At 35.5% G+C, this 14218-nt stretch overlaps 1 long non-coding RNA gene across 2 annotated transcripts; it reads right to left on the bottom strand.

Moving 5' to 3' along the window:
- Nucleotides 1-2620: 2620 nt before the first annotated feature.
- LOC127525426 (uncharacterized) lies at nt 2621-13405 on the bottom strand. 2 transcript variants are annotated; one of them, XR_007933335.1, is made up of 7 exons: nt 13079-13405; nt 12131-12260; nt 6632-7512; nt 5385-5713; nt 3138-3822; nt 2979-3062; nt 2621-2746 (listed from the first exon to the last, which is right to left on the bottom strand). It is a non-coding gene; the product is annotated as an uncharacterized LOC127525426 (long non-coding RNA). The 2 variants fall into 2 exon arrangements; XR_007933334.1 differs by having other exon boundaries at nt 2621-3822.
- Nucleotides 13406-14218: the final 813 nt, after the last annotated feature.

Here is a 14218-nt window from a genome sequence, read left to right as displayed (position 1 = left end):
TCCCGGCGTCGCGTCCTACTATGCTGAAGGCCTGACTTACGAATATTCAATATCGAACTGTGACGTTTCCCAGAAGGCTGACATGATTGGCTGGTGGGTGGGAGCTACGGGGAAGGGCTGGCTTATGAATAATAATTAAGCTAACAGACTGGCCGTTCCAGAAAGGTTTCGTCAGCATGCCGTCATTAATATTCATAAGCCATGCCTTCGCCATAGCAGGATTTATAATTGTCCCTCCCGGTGAATAAACTTTCTCGGTAATTTTATTGGCTCAAAATCCCACATGACCGCAATTCTCCTTTATTTAGTCTAAAAAGGCGTGGCGATGTAGGATTTCACATTTCTTATGACATTATTATGAGTTACCATCATTACTGGCATACATCTGCACACTTAATGTCATTACCACAAGCACTTCAGCAAACCCTTGTTGGGGTTTTGTCCCTCATACAAATGTAATTTTACCTTTAAGATTTTCTTCTCTCATATGATGGACGATAAGTGCTATGCATTTTCTTGTAAAGGAAAAAAAAAGAATAAGAGTGTTTTTCCCTATAGAATTGTCTCTTTCTGTAACTAGGTTACTGTCTGAATGCCACGCTGAGATTGACGTCAAATAGTTGCTTCATAATCAGAGACAGAAAAGACTAAAGCAGCACATCTCATTTTGAATTTGCAAAGAAATGTTTTACCTTTATTTCCAGGTACATTAATAGTCTTCTTTATCCCCTGACAACCATTCAGATGAAAAGGAGTGGAGATAAAGGACTTGAGCAGGACATCCAGCAGGAACACAGCGGGATCTGGACCTAAAGCCCAAATAATGATCAAGACTAGATCTTGCATTAAACTGACTGAAGTCTTGTTACATCAAGAATTCAGGTTTCACAAAGCGAGTTTTTGACAAGGAAAAAAAATACCGATATTTCTTAAATGCCACATTATGGAATTAAAATGGGCTTACATTCAGAAAAAAATCTTTCCCTCACAAGTAAATTCTTAGAGCAGATAAAGTCCAATCCTGGAACAGCATGATGGTAATGAAATAATCTACGCACTGTCAAATATCTTATCCAATTGGTTCACTGTTTCTTTAAGGGTGTTGAATGTATATGATTATACCTATTCTAAGAACATTTTGCTGGTGTTCCCATTAAATTATAAAAACATTCCCTGTTTTAAAAGTGTTTTTTCTTGGTTATGCAAACATTAAAGTCCCCCTAGTCAATCATTTTATCCTTTAAAACTCATCTTTGATCACCAAAATGACATTTAAACATTTTCCTGTGAAATTTTTTTTTATTCATGCCTTAAAATAGCTTGAATGTAACTCTACACCCTTGCTTCATTTAGTATACATGGATCTATGAATATGCTAATTAGCCCCGCCTCCACTCACTCAGAGATCCACTCTGTCAACTTACTGAGGTAAACGCTGCACAATTGTATTGTATTTTACAACGTCGGACACATAACGGTAATTAATATGATTAGCCTTTTGCTTGACTACATTATCAAACAGCTAATAATGTGTTGCTAATGTTACACAAACCATGTTCCCATTCGCCATCTCAGAGTCAGGCAGCTGCCTTCTAAAAATCAGTATCCTTAGAAATGCTTTGAACAGTTCAGAAGTGGAGAAAGGCATATAGTTCATCATAACATCATAAAATACATCATACACCTGCTATATTGCTAAATCTACTCGATTTTTTTATTTCAACAGAAAAATATTCTGGGATAACCTGGCTTCTTGAGACTCCCCTGCTTCAGAGTGGTAATAGTTAATGATATGGTAAAGCCCGTCGGCACGTTGACGTGATTGGTTACAAGGTAGTTTGTGATGTAAGAAACACCAGCGATTTTAGATCACTGCAGTTTTAAAGAGAAAATCCTCAGCAATGGTGTTGACTTATGAATCTGCACATAGTTTGTCTTAAAGTATATTAAAAACACCACATAGACATATAAACAACATTAAAAACTTAATTTTCACTACAGGGGAGTTTAAGGGAACATTCCATTTTATCATTCTTCAAACATTATTGGAATGTTATTCTCTGAACATTCCGAAACAAGCAGTTACATTTAAAAAAATGTTAGATGAACGCCAACTAAAACGTTTCAGGTTAAAAAAAAACGTTCCATGAATGATGTTTTTGTGCTAAACATTTTGAGGACATTTTTAAACACCGAATAACTTCGAGCGAACGTTCTATTAATACTTGAAGAAAGTTTGTTCATAACTTTGAGAGAGAACGTTCTGAGAAGGTTCTCTGTCAGCTGGGTAATGTCTCTGTGAGACAGAAGCTCGAGCAGCTGCTTCAGCTCTTATAGAGCCGAGAGCGAGACAAACTTCCCCTCGAGCCACGCTGAATCTGCTCTCATTATTTACTCTGAAGCGAGGCGCTTCCTGACCGGCTGACCAACCCAGAGTCTCTCATATTTCACTGCATGACAGCCAAACATGAGGCAGCTCTTTTCCCCTCAACCACTGACAATTCCTCATGATCTCTCCCTTTTTCTTTCTCTGGGGAAAGGCAAGCAATAAAAAACATGGTTGGGTTTTGCGTTCCTTTCAGGTTTCTGCCTGGAGATGTTTAGACAGATGTAGCTTCACCTCGGCGCTGGAACGTGAGAATCTTCCCTCGTGAGACCGAGCCACGCTGCTCTGACATCATCATCTGAAATGATGAATCTTTAAACGGAGAGTAAAAAGCAGGCGCACAGATGCAGTCCGTCTCTCCTGTAATGAGAAGCAGAGATCTTCAGCAGCCTCTTGATACTGAGTAAATATTTTCTCAGTGGTAAAGAAAGAGCATTCAAACCTCCCTAAACACCAGAGCGATAAATAAACGGATGGAGAATTACAGACTGAGTCAGTGTCTCAGATTAAACACAGGTGGAGGTTCACATTTCAGAAGTTGAAGTTTTGTGTCTTGAAGGTAATTCAACATTATGAGATACGAAACTGTTACCTGAATCCAGGGTCAAAATGAACAGTTCTCAAGAAAGAAAACTGACAAAAAATGGCCTTGGCAAGTAAATATCTTCATCTGGATCTGCAACAATACATAGTTTCAGTCAAACAGTGACCAGAAATACATTGTATGTGAGAAAATGAGAAAAAAAGTCACCATTGCCCCCAATCTTCTGTACTAAACACGCATCAAATTCTTATCTTGAACTTTGCTGGATAAGAAAAAAAGATGTGTGACAATTATAAACCCTCATTATGGTATAATTAGGAAGCATTCACAGCAAACAAACAAGTAAACAGCCGTGTCCTCTGCACAGGTGAGCCATCAGGTGTTCAAGAGCTGTTCAAATGCTCTGGAGGGCGTCCCGACACGTCAGGAGTCCCGTCTGACCTAATGAGTGCACTTGTTCCTGACTGCTCTGACTCTGAATCAGCAGGACATGCGTTACAGGTGCTGGCAGGTGCACATGAACACGTGTTCAGGGCAGATGGGCAGTGGGACATACAAGACACTGTCTCTTCCTGAAATATCAAGAACACTGATGAAGAACACAGCAGTGAGGAACTATTCCTACAGCCAAACTAATTTCACAATCAATAAATGGGCTCATAATTAAAAATGAAATAAGAACAAGGTAGGAAAAAGAAAGACAGAGTGAGTGTTTTCACTCAAGAAGGCTGTAAATGTCATTGTGAGGATGTGGGCACCAGCTGCATCTGATCCAGGATCTGTTTTGGTGTGCTGTCCGCTCCTCATTCACATGGTTCTGGTACCAGGGCGGGTCTACAGACCGCCAGCTACTAAACCTCACCAAAAACTGTGGTTTGGCTCCTCATGAACACTGTAACCAACAGGACAGACTCCATGAGAACCAGACTTTAGTCTTCATGCACGCACTTTAAAATCTTCTTTGTAAATGCACGTTATATTATTGCGATTTCTGAAATCAGATTACTTTTTTCAAGTAATGAGTAAAGTACACATCTGAAAGGTTTGTTTAAAGCGGCGCCCTCTACTGTACAGGCGTGAATTTGGATTTTCTTCAGCCTGAGGCTTATTCATTTTACATTTGGTGTGATAAGGCCTCACATTTCCCAGAAACAGAACTTTTTTGTAGTTTTTTTGGTCTGTTTTTGAGGAAAAAGTAACACAAAAGTAATGTAATTACTTTTCATAAAAAGTAACTAAGTAATGCACTTAGTTTACTTTTAAAAGTAACTTTCCTCAACACTGGTTATTAAATTATGTTATAATATTATATGATTAAATAATAAAAATATATAACAAATAATATTTTATATATTAAATCATGACCTAAATTTATTGGTTCTCACTATATATATATATATATATAGCATCTATAATTTTTGGTTCTCACTGTGTTTCTTTGTTTAAAATGTTAAAACTATTATGCATTATATAATTACATTATTCATATTATATTAGTAAATAATAATAATATTTGACATATTATATATAATTTAGTATATACAGTATGTTTCGTTTTAAAACTTATGCATTATATTATTATATTATTCATATTATATTAGTAAATAATAATATTTGACATATATAATAATTTAGTATATACAGTTTGTTTCATTTTAAAACTTATGCATTATATTATTACATTATTCATATTATATTAGTAAATAATAATAATATTTGACATATATAATAATTTAGTATATACAGTATGTTTCGTTTTAAAACGTATGCATTATATTATTACATTATTCATATTATATTAGTAAATAATAATAATAATATTTGACATATTATATATAATAATTTAGTATATACAGTATGTTTCATTTTAAAACATGCATTATATTATTACATTATTCATATTATATTAGTTAATATTAATAATATTTGACATATTATATATAATAATTTAGTATATATACAGTATGTTTTGTTTTAAAACTTATGCATTATATTATTACATTATTCATATATTAGTAAATAATAATAATAATAATAATATTTGACATATTATATATAATTTATATTTATTAAATTATTTTATTATATATTACATGATTAATATTATATCAGTAAATAATAATAATAATAATAATTATTATTATTATTATTGTTATTATTATTAAAAAATGAAAAAAACAATAGGAATAATCCTATCGGGTGTGTGTCGAGGGAACCAGGGTGATGCCTACAAATTGCGACTTTAAGATTTTCTTTTTAACCCATTTCTATCTTGCAAAGAAACCCTTGTTTTGGTGCAGTGATGCTCTTCACTGAAGTCAGCTACAGTTCTGATGTGATTTAACGGAGGCAGAAGCTTCACATCAGGAGGTTCAACAGCACAATTTACAGCCGCTCGAATAACGAGAGCTGTTGTCTTATTCTCCCCTCGGGGAAACTGCAGTGGATTCTGACCTGTTCGACACGAGCCTTCAGCGGGAGCGGCCAGGGCCGCCGTAACTCGCTTAGATCCGGCTGGGATAATTAGATGTTGTCTGGATGGAGGGTCCATGTGGAGTTCTCCCATGAAGGAGATTTCATGCCATGTTACGCAGCTGTCTGAAGGTTAGGAGGGCGAGACGGCGTCTCTATTAAGAGGGCACATCGGTTGAAGCCTCATATTGTCAGATGTGTGAGTTTCACAGAGTATTACAGCGTTCTGGTCTCCAGCTTTCCCAGCACATGACCATCATGGTGAAGAGACGTCCTTTGTTCAGTGTAGAAACTGTATGATTTTCCTTGTCCTGTGAAAACAACAGATGTTCAGCACAATTTTCCATACAATAAAAGTGAATACAGATGGTGTTGAGCTCCAAAATGTACATAAGCACCACAGAAGTATAATAACAGTGGTCCATATGATTTAAGTTATTCACTGAAGAAAAAATACTCTCAAAACTGCACAAATTTGCAACGGCGTGACTGGTTGAAACAGCGACTCGCAAACTTTTTTGTTATCCAAATCCCTTTGAGCTAAAATATTATCTTGAAGTCAACCTGAGATTTTAAATTAATATTTCAAAAATTTAACAACACGTTCGCACGGTCACGGTTCTCTGATGTTGGTTAATGGTCACATGACAAGCAGGTAAACAATTAAAATATTGAATCTTTTTGTAATGTTTTATTTTGATTATTTTTATTTTAAAAACATTATTTTTAACTAATTTTAAATCAGTTTAATGTAATTAATATTGATTTATTTAATTAATAGCCTTTTATCAGCTCTCAAACCCTCTAAAGTTTCCTCACAGTTTGGGAAACACTGGGTTAAAAAAATAATAAAACTGTTTTCACATGATAAATAGCATTTGCTAGTGATTTATGTAAAATTCAGCATGACATATAGAACCGAACTTGTTAACTAAACTAAGACTTTAGTTCATCACGTTAAGTGAACACGTTAAAAATGATTTTTTCAAAGTTGTAAATAAGGCAAAGATTATTGACGTAGAAGTACATTTTACATTTTACTTCCAAAATGTCACATTTAATTCAATGTTTTTCCTTCAATTTCTTTGTAAATATTAGTGAAATTTACTAGCAATTGCTTCTACACTCAATTTTTTCAGTGCATGTTCCACTAATAATTCTAAGACGCTAATAATTTCCTTCATTTTCTCTACTAGATCTATTGTTTTATCATTCCAAACCATACACACGTCATTATAGCTCTGTTGGTTGATCTGGGTCATAGTTTGGTGTGTTTGTGTTTGCTGTTTTCCCATCACACATCTGCTCCGGCTGGAGTCTTTGACTGGATCAGGACCACAAGAGTCCCTCAGAACCTTCCCTGACCACAGTAAAGGCCTGATCAGAGCCGGCCCAATGGCAAGGGCACGCAATCCCACAATGCAACTGCTGCTACTACAACCCTGAAAAAACCTGGGGTCGAACACACACACACATTAATGCAGAGGCACTGGAGGAGATTGTAATAAACAGGGTGTGTAAAAGAGAATAAAAACAAGTGAGGGTGTGGAAGAAATGTGCAAAGCAAACAGATGTGTGTGTGACTGAACCAGAGGAAAGAGGAACCTCCGTATTCCTGTGAGCAGCTGCAGTGTGAGTTTGTGCTGAAAGGCACCTGCGTTGTGGGATGTGGGACCACCAGCGTAAAGCACCTGACTCTATAGCTACAGGAAGGGTCCAAAATTAACACTCAACCAATGCCAAATAAAATAAGAATGGCTTTGGAGAGTAAATAAATGTAAAGTACTTTTAAGTTGGATGGTAACTTCATTAGGAACTGCAATATAATACAGGGTTTATAGACAGAACGAAAAAATAACATTATTATTTATTATTTTTCAGCATATTCTGCTTGTATTGCTGTCTTCCTTAGATTAATTGTTTCAGATTGTATTATTCTTCTCACTTTGGTGGACAAAAGCATCTGATAAATGAATAAATGTAAATTTAGTCTGATCCTCACTGCTGTAAGTGAAGCAAATGATTGAAATAAAAACACATACATACAACCTTACAAATCTGTGTGATGGAAAATTTACCTTCACACAGTATGTTCACTTTGGATGTTTACCTGTAGAGACAAAAATGTGGAAATTTTGTCATATTAAAAACAGCAAAACAAACAATAATGAACAAAATTACAATGTGTCTTGTGTTGTTGTGCACTGCTTCATTTCAGAGATGGAGACTGAATCTTATATATACTGTATTATGATTGAAACTGCAATGAAATGGGATTGAACTGGTTAAACTGTAATGACCGATGTCTCAGTCCAGTTCTCTCTCTCTCTCTGGGAAACTGAGTCATGGTTTGGGTCAGAAGCCACGGTGGGTCTTTACAGACGTACATGGACTGAGATGCAGCTGTGTCAACATCACACACTTCTGACGTATACACAAAGATTGAAAATGAAAAATATCATCCTTATTTCATACCAACACAGCAGAGTAAACCACCATGACTCGTTTTACCATGAGCTATACTGTTTTAGTTATATATATATATAGCTTGTACTATGGACAATGTTTGAAACTTTAGATTGCTAGCACTGCTCGAGAACTGCTTGTGTTACTCATTTGTAAGTCACTTTGGATAAATGCATCTGGTAAATGAACAAATGTAAATGTACAATACTGCACAGGAACTTGAAAAGGTGAATCCTTTAAGGAATTGATTCACTTAAAAGAACCATCCAAACAAATTGATTCACTATAGCATGAAATCAGCCTTTGATATAGGACAAAAAAAAAACATTTAGCAAAAAGTCTGCATATTGCAATGCTATTTGTTTGCAGTGCAGAAAAAGTTATTGGTTTTAAAGTAGCTATAAAGAAGAAGAAGCCATCAGATTGAATTAGAAGAGACAGAAAGGGTGAGAATCAGTGAATCAGCAGGTCGAGTCTGTTCTGCTCAATTCTTTCGTCAAACTTAAAAATTAAACGGCCTCCGTTTCCTCTCCCTCTCTCACTGAAGCAGTTTAGCCGTGTGTCTGGTGAATATTGACCTGACGCTGCAGACGGTTTGAGCTCAGGGCAGCTGCAGTACGCCGGTCAAGAGTCAGGCACATATGAAGGATAATCGCCTCACTAAAATAATGCAACGCTCAGTGCAACAGTTAAAGTCCTGAACACCAGCTCAATGTCAGAATTAAAAAGAATGGATATAGCTGAAGGGTCAGTGTTTGGCTGGATGTCATGCACTAGTTACAAAGTCTAAAGTAGGCCATTTAAAAATAGCATTAGTTTCTATTTCTGCATCATTTCACACTCACAAAATCTGCACAGAACGGCATTTCCAACACTCACGCTCTCAGGCCACCATACTAAATCTCTCTCTCTCTCTCTCTCTATATATATATAATATATATATTTAAATATGACTTGCTGGTACCCCTCAAGTTTATTAAATGTTTTAATAAAAAATTTTCTTGGTCGTACGACGGTTAAGGGAACATTCCATTCTTCAAACATTATGGGAATGTTACTTTTGAATGTTCTGTGAACGTTCTGAAACAAGTAGAATGTTGATGCCACTTTTGTTCCATGAATGATGTTTAAATAACATTTTTGTGTTAACTTTTAGAAAACATTATTAAATACCAGGTAACTTTGAAAGAATGGTTTATTAATGTTAATGGAATGTTCATAACCTTGAGAGAACCTTTCCAGAACATTCTGAGAACATTCCCTGTTAGCTGAGCTGTTTCTAAAAATTGTATCTTATACAATATTAACCTTAATAATTAAGTATTAAGATGAAAATAAAAATGAATGTCATCAAAATCTCATTCCAGCCAGGAAGCCAAAGCTGGCAACCCTGATATGCAGTAATATATCATCACATGCTCTGATTGACTGTATTTCAGTGTGGACAGATGAATTACTCACTAGAATCTTGTTTGTGTTGCACATGCACATTTATTGCATGAGGTGTTGTACATTCGCACCATTCGCTGACACTTTCATGAACCGTAAACGTGTTTATATTTAGAGCTCGGGTTTAGATTCGTGTGCATGGGCTTTTAGTGCACTGTCATTCTTCATTGGGGTCACAGCCGTATACAAACACTGCATGCTGGGATATTTTTATCAGGAGATGTGCACTCTGTCAGAGTGCTTCTCTCCTGAGCGTTTGGGGCCTGTTTTCACTTTTACAAAAAGAACAGACAAAAGCCTTGGATGAAAAAAGTGGACTAAAATGTTGTATGGGTCTGTTCCAAAACTTGTGGGGCTGCCTACATAGGGAGCATCCTTTCAATGCAGCATGCTCTACACATAGATAGCAGCTTATAGTGTTCAACACCTGAAGAGTAGTGGAAACTGATTTCAGTATGAGTTTGATGTTATGTTGCTAAACTAAAACACATGATGGGTGAAATAGCCCATAGCATATACTTTTTTTGTATTTAATGAAACCTACACTACTGTTAAAAAGTTTGGGGTAAGATTTTTTTTTTTTTTTTTTGGTAGAAATTAATACTTATATTCATCAGGATGCATTAAATTAATCAAAAGTGACAGTAAAGACATTTATAATGTTACAAAAGATTCTATTTCAAATAAATGCTGTTCTTTTCAACTTTCTATACATCAAAGAATTCCACAAAAATCTGCAGCAACATTTTCAACACTGATAATAATCAGAAATGATTCTTGAGCAGCAAAACAGCATATTAGAATGATTTCTGAAGGATCATGTGACTCTGAAGACTGGAGTAATGATGCTGAAAATTCAGCTTTGATCACAGAAATAAATTACATTTTACTATATATTCACATAGAAGACAGCTATTTTAAATTGCAATAATATTTCATATTTTTTTACTTTATTTTTTATTAAATAAATACAGCCTTGGCGAGCAGAAGATTTTACTGATCCATATATATATATATATATATATATATATATATATATATATATATATATATATATAGACAACTCAGTTTCACTGAACTTGTCACAATGCATTTTAACTTAACATTATGAACACATACTATGCCTTAAAATGCTGTCTATGTAGGAAGCTCACTGGGTTTTGGAACAGTCTGTTTGTGTATGTTCATGTGTGCATTTGTTTGTGGTTTACACAACATGAGCAAGTGCTGATAACCCATACCATAATGCTCCAAACATCAGTTTGCCTTCATATATAAATATTTAATTTGTCTGTCTGGTTTCTTCAATCACGTTTAAAATACTCATGCGGAGCTTCCACTTCATGAATTACTGGATGTTCCGATCATTCCAGACGGAAGAGTAAACACATATCCATTAAGCATCTTCAGACCCGCTATGAATTCAAATGTGCTCCGAGCATCTCTAACTAAATCTGATGTTCACCGCCGTCTAATGACTTCAGAGCTGTTGTTGTGCCTCCAGCACTGAATATTATCACAATCATTCCGTGTTCATGTGTGTGAAAGACCTGAATCGGAATCTTTAATGACTTTTTTAATGACTGCCCATTTATACAGGAGGAGTTTTTAAAGTGACCAATCACAGTTCATGTTGTTTTTGCATGATGTTTAGGAGCAGAAATATCTAAAATATATGAAACTCTGAACTCAGAATACTGTATGTGTAGCAAAAGATTAGAATTTTTGTTTTCAACACTGATAATAATCAGAAATGTTTCTTGAGCAGCAAATCAGCATATTAGAATGATTTCTGAAGGATCATGTGACACTGAAGACTGCAGTAATGATGCTGAAAATTCAGCTTTGCCATCACAGGAATAAATTACAGTTTACAGTATATTCACATAGAAAACAGCTATTTTAATTTGTAATAAATTAATATTTCACAATTAATTAATTGTGAATATTTCAAATATTTTTTATCAAATAATTGCAGCCTTGGTTAGCATGAGAGGACTTTCAGAATTTCTGTCTGTCCAAAATAATAAAAGTACCATCAAAAGTATCAATTGTTTAATAGACATAACTCTGATCATGCAACTATTAGCTCTACTGTAGCAGAATATCCACGAGAGGTCAAAGCTGGCAGCGTGAGAGGTCAACGAAAGGTCACAGTTTTACACAGTCTGGGCTGCGACCACAACGCAGCCCTGACGTATCAGCAGAGATTGAGTCAACTAGATCATCCACTGTGAGGGCCTCATCGACACGACAGCCACGACACAGTTCCTCAACAACCGTCCATACCGGCGTGATGAATACGATCCTAAATTGGATGGAACTGAAATAAATACTTTTAATGTTGCGATCCTATTGGACTTATGATAGCAACCTGAATTGTATCAAAGCACTGTTGGCCAGAGGAGAACTGGCACCCCGACTAAGCCTGGTTTCTCCCAAGGTTTTTTTCTCCATTTTAACACCAATTTGCCACTTGTCTGCCACCTAATGTCACCTGATGGAGTTTGGGTTCCTTGCCGCTGTCGCCTCTGGCTTGCTTAGTTGGGGACACTTGACTTGACATTTGATTTCAACAGTGCTTTGATCTGCCTGCATTGACACTATTCTTTAAGAGCTGCTGTGCAGCCAAACAATGTACCAGTTATCAATGTAAAGCTGCTTTGACACAATCTACATTGTAAAAAGCGCTATATAAATAAAGGTGACTTGACTTGACTTGACAGTCTGAAATATCATAAAGGCAAATTGCTTATTATGGCACTAAACTAGTTTACTGTTAAAGGGATAGTTGACCCAAAAATGAAACTTACCCTCATGTCGTTCCAAACATGTATGACTTAATTTCTTCTGTGGAACACAAAAGAAGATGCTTTGAATAATGTCTCAAGTGTTCTTCTTCTCCAAACAATGGAAGTGAATGGAGACTGAGGCCTTTAAGCTCTGATAAAGACAAAAAAAGCATCATTAAAGTATCACAGCAGTCGCCCATATTTCTTCTGAAGTCATTTGAGCAACATGCAGCCTACATTATAAATAAAATTACTACATTATACATAAAATATGTTGAAATAAATATTTTTACAGCATATAAAATAGTTGATACACTTTACACATATATACAAATACACATTTCACTGTAAAAAAATATATAATATGTGTCAAATAGTGCAATTTCTAAACTTGCAATTTCTAAACTTTTTTATGACTGGTTAAAATATCTATCAAATGCATTTGTGCGCTGTTGTGTTTTAACTTAACTAGTAGTGAATTTTTGCAACCCTAAACAACCAGCGTTCAATTTTGCTAATTTTTCCAAATTTTACCCCGATGCAAATTTAAACAAAATAACTAAATGCTTCCTAAAGACAAAGTTAAGTTTGCATCAAAAATATCAATGCTTGGGTTTCTAAATCCTAAGTCTTGCATAAAATTCATAACATAATGCACTGTGAATGGACACTTTACAGGTCAAGTCTGTGCTTATTGGCCAGAATAAGCTGCAACGTGTTCATACAAGTCTGTCTGCTGTGTGTTTGAGTGTTCATGGTCATCTGTGTGTGTGACATCATTCATGACTCATCAGACAGATGAAAGATATATGAATGAATCAGTGAAAACAGCCACAGGCATCACAGCAGTATCTGTGTTCTCATGCTCTGAACTCTAATTGAAAAGTTTTTTAAGGACTTCTAGGCACAACCGCACAAAACCCCATGATAATCTTCATCACCGTCATCCACAGCACAACAGTTACTCACACTTCTTCAGCGGTCTGGCTTCTGAAACCATTTTCTCCACAGGTAGATTCGTGTAAGCCTTGAACAAACCAACCAGCTCTGTGATGAATCTTTCATTTGAAGCAAAAAAATATGGGAAAATCAGAAAAAAAGAAGAAAAAAAACAGCATGAAATACATCATTAAATGAGAAACAACAGTACAATATAAAACTAAGTCATTCATTGATAGTATTTTCTTTTTGTCTTTTCCAGAGCAAATATCTAAACGTTCTTAAATCAAGATACATTTATTGGAGAAGCAAAATTACTGAAGATATTAAGAACAATATTCAAATTAATTAAAGGAAAACAAGATGATTTTTCTTACCCCACAGACAGATATTTTTTTCTTGTTTCAAGCATAAATTCACTCAATTTTAATAATTTTTAACAGAAAACGAGACTTAGGGCTCTATAATACACCCAGCGCAATGCAACACCAGTGTTTTTTGCTAGTTTCAGCCTGACGCAGTTATCATTTTCACGTCCAGCACCACATTGTTTAAATAGCAAATGCACTCGCGCCCATCTGTTCGCCCATGGGCATGCTGGTCTGAAAACGAGATGTGTTCAGGTGCATTGTTGGCGTGTTGCTATTTTGAGGCAACTGAAAACGACTGCACTGTTGACCAACAAAGACCTGGTTTAAAGTCAATGGCGCAGTATTTTTTATTTATTTAAAGGGCGCGTTAGTAATATGAGCCTATAGTCGGGTGCACAATGTGCGTACACTCTGCTTGTTACACACACAGGGACGCGCAGCAGCACACAAACATGCCAAATATTAAAAATAAAAGGATTACAATGTAAAAGATTATTATTGTGTACATAAAGATAAAAATGCCTACAAACCCGATTCCAAAAAAGTTGGGACACTGTACAAATTGTGAATAAAAAAGGAATGCAATGATGTGGAAGTTTCAAATTTCAATATTTTATTCAGAATACAACATAGATGACATATCAAATGTTTAAACTGAGAAAATGTATCATTTTAAGGGAAAAATAAGTTGATTTTAAATTTCATGGCATCAACACATCTCAAAAAAGTTGGGACAAGGCCATGTTTACCACTGTGTGGAATCCCATCTTCTTTTTATAACAGTCTGCAAACGTCTGGG

The sequence above is a fragment of the Ctenopharyngodon idella genome, chromosome 13 (assembly GCF_019924925.1).
Source record: "Ctenopharyngodon idella isolate HZGC_01 chromosome 13, HZGC01, whole genome shotgun sequence".
NCBI lineage: Eukaryota > Metazoa > Chordata > Actinopteri > Cypriniformes > Xenocyprididae > Ctenopharyngodon > Ctenopharyngodon idella.
Note: the sequence above shows the minus strand (reverse complement) of the source record. Positions and strands in the feature narration are given on the sequence as shown.